The sequence below is a fragment of the Monodelphis domestica genome, chromosome 1 (assembly GCF_027887165.1).
Source record: "Monodelphis domestica isolate mMonDom1 chromosome 1, mMonDom1.pri, whole genome shotgun sequence".
NCBI classification, from domain to species: domain Eukaryota; kingdom Metazoa; phylum Chordata; class Mammalia; order Didelphimorphia; family Didelphidae; genus Monodelphis; species Monodelphis domestica.
In genome coordinates this window covers 658,591,177-658,600,576 of record NC_077227.1, presented here as the reverse complement: position 1 = coordinate 658,600,576, position 9,400 = coordinate 658,591,177, and the positions used below count along the sequence as shown (strand labels likewise).

Sequence of the window (9,400 nt, the reverse complement as noted above, 5' to 3'; positions counted from 1 at the left end):
AAGATGTGAGTTCAAAACTAGCCGTGTGATCCTGGCCAAGTCACTTAATCCAGTTTGCCTCAGTTTGCTCATCTGAAAAATGAGCTGTGGAAGGAAATGGCAAAGTACTCCAGTAGCGAGAAAGCACTAGACAGAAAGAAATTCTGAGAAACGAGGGTTCATTGATAACCTGATAAGGAGCTGGGAGGGATCGAGAGGAGGAGCCTCATGTCAAGGAGGCAGTGCCCAGTCCGACTCTAGGAATGGACAGACTAAGCCCCGCCCTTCGATTTCGTAATGAGCGTCCAGCTGGAACATTTCCTCTCTCCCCGCCCCACAGCCCTTAGCTAGGCCACTTAGCGACGTCGCCCCGCCTCAGTCACCCTCTTATTGGTCCTGCCCGGGCCCCTGCGCGGCCTTTCTATTTTCCCGCTTTCTTCCATGCCCCCTTCTTCGTCCCGGCCCACCCCTCAACGTCTGCAACGTCCCACTCTGACCCCTCAGCTCTTTCCGTATTCAGTATTGAACGGAACACAGTGCCCAGCCCTCGTTGTCCCCCACTCTCCGCCTACTTAGAGGTCTCGCCCTTTTGGGGAGGGCCAGAGGGTACAGTGGGGCAAGCCCTATCGGTAGGAAGTGGGAGGAGCCCTAGAGGAAGGTGGGCGGAGCGCCTCTCCCTTGAGCAGAGAGGGAAGAGGGCGGGGCTAAGGACTTGGGCGCCTCGTTGCCATGGAAGCAGGGAGGAGGGAAGAGGAGGAGGAGGAGGAGGAGGAAGAAGAGGAGGGAGGGGGGGATGTGGCAACGCCGCCGCTGCCGCCGCAGCTGCTCGAGCGCCGCTGTCTCTTTCCCGGCGGCGGCTAAAGAGAGCAGCTGCGGGTCTCTGCCATATTGTGCGTCCCCCTCCCTCCCTCCCTCCTCCTTCCTTGCCCCCCCCATATCCACCCACCCTCCCTTCAGAGGCACACGCCAGACGGTGAGTCCGGAGCGCCGCCGTCGCGGCGCCCTCCCTCCTCTCCTCCTCCCCGCGAGGCTTCTGCTCGGCGCTCGCTCGCGGTTCGCGCCCTCTTCTCCCCCGCCCCCTCCTCGCAAGTTCGGTCCGGGTCTGAGGGAGGGGGGCGGGGGCTTCTGCTGCTGAGGGAGTGTATGCCTATCGGGACTCGGCTTGGGACGGACGCGAGCGGGAATGGAGGAGGTCCGTGTGGTCTGTGAGATGGGGGCGTCGGGGAGCTGAGCCTGTTGTACCGGGGGGTAGGAGAATGGAGGTTCCTGGGGGGCTGGGGAGGATCTTGTGTGGGAGAAATTGTTATTGAGGGAGATTGGACGCCCCCTCCCTGCCCCAGCCGCTGGTGAGGTGTCAGTCCTGGTGGGGAATCCCCGCCGCGTGCCCCCAGCCGTGAGGCGCGCTGTGCCGTGAGAGGGGCAAGGAGAGGGGCTCGAGGTTAGCCCGGGCCAGGACCAGCTTTTGGGGCAGGAAGGAAGTAACAGCGTAGGACGATCGCTCCGTACTCGGGGCTAAAAATAATTGGAGAAGTGGGAAATGCAGTTTGGCGTGTGTGGCGGTGGTGGTGGTGGGGTGAGGTACCGGGTGTTGTTGGACGGCTCCCCACCCCCACTCCTTTCGTGTCAGCAGCTGCTCGAGCGGTTAGTGGCACTGGCCTGGTTTGGCCGGGCAGAGAGGGTGTTTGTGTTGTGCAACACGGACACTTTGACCGCGCGCTTGTTGGCGTGTGCGAGTGTGAAGCGACGTGGTTGCCTTTGCCCTTCAGACTCTTTCCCTGGAAAAAGGAGAGGCATCTTGATGTTGGGGGGGAGGAGGAGGGAGAAAGGAGGATTTCTCTTTATGGGGGTCATAAGGCACATGTTAAAGCTCTTCCGCCTTACGCGTCCAGCCCAGCCTTGGAATTGGAGGGACAGGGCGGAGGGTGAGAAAGTGACCCTTGTGCTTTCTTCAGCCTTTTCCAACGAGCCCACACCCTCCCACCCCCCTCTTCTCTTCGCAACTTCTTGTAACTGGAAGGACACCTAGGATAGAGGAGCCTCAGCTCTGGCCCTTTCTGGTTGTTTCGCGTCTTCCCTTCCCCCCCTACCCCCCCAGGAGAATTCTAGCGAACGTCCCTCCTCTGTCCGCTTTGCAAAAGAGCAACTTTTCCCTCTGCAAAAGGTGACTCAGCCTTTCTCTTTCCCCACCCACACATATCTGTGAGCAAATGCAAATTGGGAAGAGGAGACCCCACCAGAATGGGGCGTTTACTTTATCTTTGGGTTAGTTTTTGCCTTTTCCCCTATTGTAGTGAAAATTGTGACAGACTGGTGGCCTATGCCGGCTTAAAGAGGGCGGGAAGCTTTTGAGGTCAAAGGCTTTAGTAGAGCCTACGTTTTTAAAGCAAAGTTGCAGCTACTTTCTGACCGTGAGTTGTCAGAAATGTTAATGCAGCTTCCTTTTGCTCATAGTCCTCGGGTAACTTTTTGCATTCTCTTCCTTTTTGTTGACTCATTCTGGAGGTCTAGTGTTGGCTACTCTCAGTAATTTAAACAGGAGAGATCAAGTTGATAGAATTGTAGAGTTCCTCCACCCAAGAAAATAGCTCTGGATGTATATGTTAATTTTATTAATTACGTAGATCTATCATTAGACATAAAAGTTCTTGCTTTGGAAAATTTTTATTTGCTTTTTTTGTTAAAAGATTTTTACTTCACTTGTAGTTTGTTGTTTTTTTCCCCCTATTTTTAAATGGAAACAATTACCTGAAAAACATTTTCTACAGCTATCAGGGTGACTTAATATTGGAGTTCAACAACTATTTGTTGATTGAGTTTATGTTACGGAAATATTCTCTTGTTTTTGGAACTGAGCTGTTTAGTTCTTTTGAACTACTGGGAAGATGAAATGGATTTTCATTGAATGAAATTTTAGGTTTGAATATGACATGTTGGAGCAGTGTATATGCAAATAAATTGAACTTATGAAAGCATAGTCTAGATTTGATATTTATGTACTGAATTTAATAAACTTGTACTGCATATACTAAAGATATTGCTTAGAAAATAGACAACCCACTTACATAAAGTTTCATCTATGAAATGTTTTGTAAGTTATGAGATTGGCTTGTTTTTGAGCCAGTCCAATTTTTAAACTTAAAAACTAAATTTAAAAAAAAAAACTTTTTCTCTTATGTCTTTGAAATGATGGCAAGGTAACAGTGGAATGCAGTAATTTGATAAATGGAATAATCAATTAATTAAAACATAGGTAAGCTGCTAATGGAGCATCTAAATGGCATAGGGGATAGAGCACAAGAGTCTTTCAGTCAGTTAAAAGTGCTTCAGGTCCTATATGACCCTGTGCAAGTCACTTAAGCATGTTTACCTCAATTTCCTCACCTATAAAATGATTTGGAGAAGCAACTGGCAAACCACTCCATTGTCTTTGCCAAGAAAATCCCAGATAGGATCACAAAGAGTCAGACATGACTGACTACAGGAGGCCACTCCAAGCACTATGCAGGAAAATATGTGAAAATAAATATGAGATAATCACTTTAGAACTTAATTGATCATCTTGTTATCTTTCTTCAATTAAATAAGCACCATACTGGAAACATAATGTGGCCTAATAAATTATTTGATCATACTATCATAGTGGCATCAGTCAACATCAATCAATCATGATTACTTTAATCTGAACAGGAAAAATTCAGCCATAATAAAAAGTACAAGCATGTACAACAGGAGTCAAGAAAAGAAATAGGATGCTTTTTGTTAATACATACATTTTAAAACATATTTGGTATAGCAGAGTTTATGGTTTCGTGTGCAGTCTTTTTAAAAATTCATACTTTATCTTTGGTTACTAAGTTTGGAGTTTTTTTTAATATCAATAAAACCTAGAAAAATGAGCTATATTTTTCAAGTAAAGATGGAATCTTGATCAAGTTAATTAATTTAACATTTGTTAAATCCATCGATGGAGGGAAAAACAAAGTAAAATTGACTTCCACTCACACCCCCCTCCCCCCCAGGTTATAATCTAGTAGCTCTGTTACTTAAATTTCTTATCTGTTACTTTTTGTTCTTCATTTCTGCCTTACTCTTAATAAATTAAATATCTACCTTGTTATGGTCATATAAAAATCCATCAGCAAGTGATTAGGTACTATAAGAACAGAATAAATTTTGAAAAGTTTTTTGCCCTCAAAAGGGGGGAAGCAAGGCAAACTCTTCTAACATACAAATGTTGCCAAATTAATATTCATAAGAGAGGTTTCAAGTGTCTTATTCTAACACTAAGGGAGGGAAATAGTAGTAATACATTTTGCTTTTTGTATCTGAATATATCTTACCCTGCCCAATGCTATCTCTAGGCAATAAACAAATAAAAAAGGAAAGATTAATTAATTTTGCAAGATTAACCAATATTAGGGAAGCAGCTAGGTGACTCAGTAGATTGAGAGCCAGATCTAGAGACAGGGAGGTCCTAGGTTTAAATTTGGCCTCCAAAACTCCCTAGCTGGGGTGACCCTGGGCGAGTCACTTAACCCTCATTTCCTAGCCCATGTTGCTTTTCTGCCTTAGAACCAATACACAGTATAAATTCTGAGACCAAAGGTAAGTATTTAAAAAAAAAAAGGTTAACTAACATTAGCTTTGTTTGATGATATATAGCCATGGTGGTGAACCTATGACACTTGTGCCAGAGAGGGCAGTCAAAGCCCTCTCTGTGGTCATGTGCTCCTTTCATTCTAGCACGGAGTACTGCTCTAGAAAGTCAGAGGGATGAGGGCAGGGCTGCTCCCTTCTCCCTCTCCATGAATGCCTGAGGATATTGCCCGCATCATACCCCTCTAAAAGGTTTGCCATCTCTGGTATATAGTATTCCATATCCACAATTCCCCAAAGAAGGAAGATTAATTTTGTCACTTCTCTAGAGCCAACTTGATTATTATAATCACATATTAGTCTATCATTTAAAGCTCTCCACTCTCTATTACCTCTCCAACTAGACTAATTTCATATTATTCCTATTAACATACTTTATGTTGCAGCCAAATTAGGTTACTAGAGGTTCTCCAGATTCTACATTTCATCTTCTGTATCTATGCCTTTTGTACAGATACTGGAATGAATTGCTTCCTTCACTTGAACCATTAGCTTCTGGTGTCTTCCCTCTTTCCCTGAGTTCATAAGATCATAGAGCTAGAGCCCAAAAGAACCTTAAGAGCCATCTATTCTCATGTTACTGTTGAGAAGTTAAGTGACCTGTTTAAGGTCACACCATATAAGCTTCAGAGGAGATTTTAATCAAAATCCTATAACTCTAGAGCCAGATTCTTTTCCAATTAACTAGTGAGCTTTTAATGCTCTACCCTGAAATTACTTCATATTTATCTGTGTATATGTTGTATCACTCTAGTAAGACAGAAGCTTCTTATTCAAAGATATTTTATTTTCTCAATTACATGTAATAATTTTCAACAAACATTTCCCAAAATTATAAGAGCTAAATTGTCTCCCTTCTCTTCCCTCCCCCCTGTTGGAGATGATAAGTAATTTGATCTGGATTATACATGTATTATCATGCAAACCATACTTCCATATTGATCATTGTAAGAGAATACTTCTATAAAACAGTTCTTTTTCTGGAGATTTGTCCTAGATCATTGTATAGGATAGAAGCTTCCTGAAGGCAAAGACTATTTTTCTGATCCATCCTTCATAGCACCATGAGATTAATCTCCTTAAATAAAACATTACTCCTCTGCTCAAAAACTGTTGGCATCTTTCTTTTACCTATAGAATAAAGATCAAGCTATTTTGATTAGTGTATTAAGCTCTCAGCGATATTCATTTCTACCCCCATTCCTTCCTATTCTCTTACATGATACTTTTGCTCCCATTCTGTTTTTTTACTTTTCTATGTGACTGCTGGAACTGAGATACTTAACTTAAAATAGAATTTATACTTTCTGCTTCCTTTTCTAGGTGGTTCACATCAGTCCTCTTGCCTAATTGTAGCTCTCCTCCCATTTCATCTGTGAAATTAATTTCTCTTAACATCCAGCTCATCTGTTTCAAGGTTCAAGTTTTCCTTGATTACACAAACTGAAAGTGTGCATGCCACTGTTTAAGCACTTACCTGATAATTTACATTCTGTTTAGATCTGTTCTTAGGATGAGAAGTAGCCAGTTTTCATAGAGCACTGGCCTGGGAATTGTCTTAGTTTCACTATGTGCTCTCTATGTGTTAATTTGAGCATATCACCTAAACCTGAAGCCTTAAGGCTTCTCTTCTATAAAATAGGTAGTTTTACTATTTATTTCATAGGGTGGGTAATTAGGAAAGTGCTTTGTAAAACATAAATGGCTTTGTTTAAATGATTTGACATATACTGAATATCAATATTGATATACCTATTTTTATTATTTCCCATTTTTCCATAAGAAAAGGGAAAGATTGGTTCATTTCACTGACTCTTCACCCTGTTGGTTAGCCAGTTGGCTGTTTGTGGTCCTTTAAAAGTCTACTCTCCTTGTTGATGTATACATCTGTTGTCTAGAACAAGTAATATAAGGATATGTGTTATACAATATGTCCACCCAATGAAATTGCAATTTAGCTTCCTGATCTTGTACTTTTTATTTCCCAGAGGTATACAGTGAAAAGATTTGTAGTAATAGAAGTAAGAGGTGAGTAGTAGAGCACTGAATTTAGAATCAGAAACTTTGGGTTCTAGGCTTAGCCCTTTGTCACTTGATAGCCATATGACTTTGGGCAAGAGACTGAACTTTTTTGAGCTTCAGTTTCCTCATCTGTAAAATGTGGGATAATAATTAGACTGCTCACTTCATGGGAATTGTTTGTTGTAAGGATTAAATGAGACAACAAAATGCTCAGTAAAGGTATTATATAAATAAGAACAGTTTATTGTTCCAGATGAAACTAATGAACAAGTGTGAAGGGAATAAAAGTTTTTCAGATTGATAGTACATGATAAGATTAGATACAATAGGGTTCAGATTTTAGAGTTTAGATTTGATTCAGTAGAAAAATAGCCATATGAAGGTTTTTGAACTGGAGAGTGAGTGACATGGTGAAAAGTGAAAGTTTTTCCTTAAATCAGCCTGTTAGCAACATTTGCTCCTAAAACTGTCTTTTCTGGGACCAAGTAGAATAAGTAACCTCTGATGAGAGTCCTTTTCAAGGATTAACCTTTATATCTTCCCATCTAAGTCTTCTCAGGGCTAGCTAAACTGTCCCTAAGTATTTTGACTGATCTCAACATTACCTGTTCTTTAGGACCCCTCAAAAGGTTGCTTTTAAGTTCTTCAACTCGTTAATGCCTTTCATAAAAAGTGGACTCAGATATAGTTTGAAGAAGGCAGAGAATACAGTAGGACTACCACTTCTCTCATCTTGCACACTATGCTTTTCAGTGCAGCCTTTTTGACTGTCATTCTTGCTGTTGACTTGTTGAGCTTTAATCTGCTAACATACTTAGATAGTTTTACATATATTGTTTTCTAGCCAAGCCTCCTACTTCTTGTACTTGTGTAGATGATTTTTTTGGGTTAAATTTCATCTTGATTCCATATAATATTCTTATATTTTACCCTTTTCCCCCAATTACATGTAAAAACAATTAAAAAAATTTTTTTTTCAAATTTTGAGTTCCAAATTCTCTTCCTTTCTTCAACTCCTTTCTCCTTGAGGAGGACAAGCAATTTTATATAGATTATACATGTGCAGTCATATAAAACATTTTCATATTCATCATGTTAAAGAACCCCCAAATCATGCCTCCCAAAAAAAGTATTCTTTGATTTGATTCACATTCCATCATTTCTTTCTCTAGAGGTAGATTAGCACTTTTCATCTTAACTCCTTTGGAATTGTCTTGGATCCTTGTATTTTAGCTTAATATTGTAGCTTATCTTTTTTTTTTTGTACTATACATTATACTAGTATCTTCTAATGTTTCTGTCATCTGCAGATTTGATGAGCATCCTATGTATCCATTCAAACTGCTGTCTATAAGGATACCAGAATTATTGACCCTCATCTCCCTTGACCTTTCTGCAGGTTTGGACATTGTATTCTCTTCTGGTTGTTGTGATTCTGTTTCTTTGGTTTTCCTATTCAGCCTTTTTTTTTTTTTGCTGTAGCATTATTTCCCCATGACTCTGTACTGGACCTTTTTTTTTACCATGTACTCTCCTTTGGTGATCTCATGGTTTTAATTATTAGTTGTATTTCCCAATCATACCTTTCCTGAGCTCTGGACTACATCATTAATTGCTTGTATGACATCTTTATGTGGATATTCCATAGGTATCTTATACTCATGTTCAAAATTGAACTCATCTTTTCCCTAAACCCAGTCCTCTTACTAATTTTCCTCTTTCTGTGCAAGGCACCACCGTCTTTCTAGTAACCCAGGTTTACATCCTTTTAGGGTCCTTCGTACTCTTACCTCTCTTTCATCCTTGTTATTCTTCCATCCCAATATCTAGTTAATTGCTAGGTCTTAGGAATTTCACTTCCACATCCTTTGCCAAGATACCTAAGCTCTAACTTTGTTTTTAGGTATTTTGCCTTTAAAAAGTAAAGTAATATATAAAGTTTAAGACCTGGTTTTGTTGTCTACAAAAGTAATGTAAAGTTACTTTGTTTTCAATCAACAATCTCTATCTTTAAGGAATTTAACATTCTAATGGGAAGGAACACAATATGTACATAAATAAATATATAAAAGATATATACAAAGTAGATGAAAGGTAACCTTAGAGGGAAGGTGCTTTTGATTCTCCCAAAGTGAGTATTATATTCATTCCTATGTTCCTTAAATTTAGGGGGTGAGTATATATATGTTCTTTAGGAAGAAGTTTTCATGTTAGGGTTAAAGGAGCTAAGCTGGAAAAAAGGGAGGACAACTATTTTTTGGCTCTTTGGTATTATCAGTATTTAGATTAAAAACTATTCTGAAATCCTTTTCTCTTCATTTGACTTTGTGATAGGGCAAAATCTCTTGATTTATTCATTATTAAAGCTTAAAATTCACTTGTGCTTGTCATTTATTGTCTCATGTGTATCTTTTTTATATAAATATAGTCAACAGAGAATAATTTAAGATATGATCTGGCCTTTTCTCAAGGTCATTGTTCTGGAAAAAATCAGTTCTTGGCTGTGTTGCTGTACACTGTACATTGAGAAACTGAATTTGTACTGTGCAGGATATATTTTCAAAATATACTTTTTTAACAACTCCCTGATTATTAAATTGTTTTCTTGTGATTTGACACTTTTCTTATTAGACTGAGAGGGCAGCAAACCAAAACAGCTAGTTGAGAGTTCCAGTTTAAAGTTTAATGTACTTGGTTTAATGATATATTTGGGCACAATGCTATGTATCATTGTCAGTTTGAT

The 9,400-nt window shown here is 40.2% G+C and overlaps 1 protein-coding gene across 3 annotated transcripts in view; it reads left to right on the top strand.

The window, feature by feature from the left end:
• Positions 1-818: 818 nt before the first annotated feature.
• FOXN2 (forkhead box N2) overlaps positions 819-9,400 on the top strand; it is an 81,712-nt gene continuing 73,130 nt past the window's right edge. The window contains exon 1 of one of the 3 annotated variants that reach the window (XM_001375463.4): positions 819-952. The gene's annotated coding sequence lies outside the window, so the exon portion shown is untranslated. Of the gene's footprint in view, positions 1,172-4,598; positions 8,057-9,400 lie in introns of those variants that run through there. The other 2 variants (XM_016433790.2, XM_056818869.1) reach the window with 2 other exon arrangements.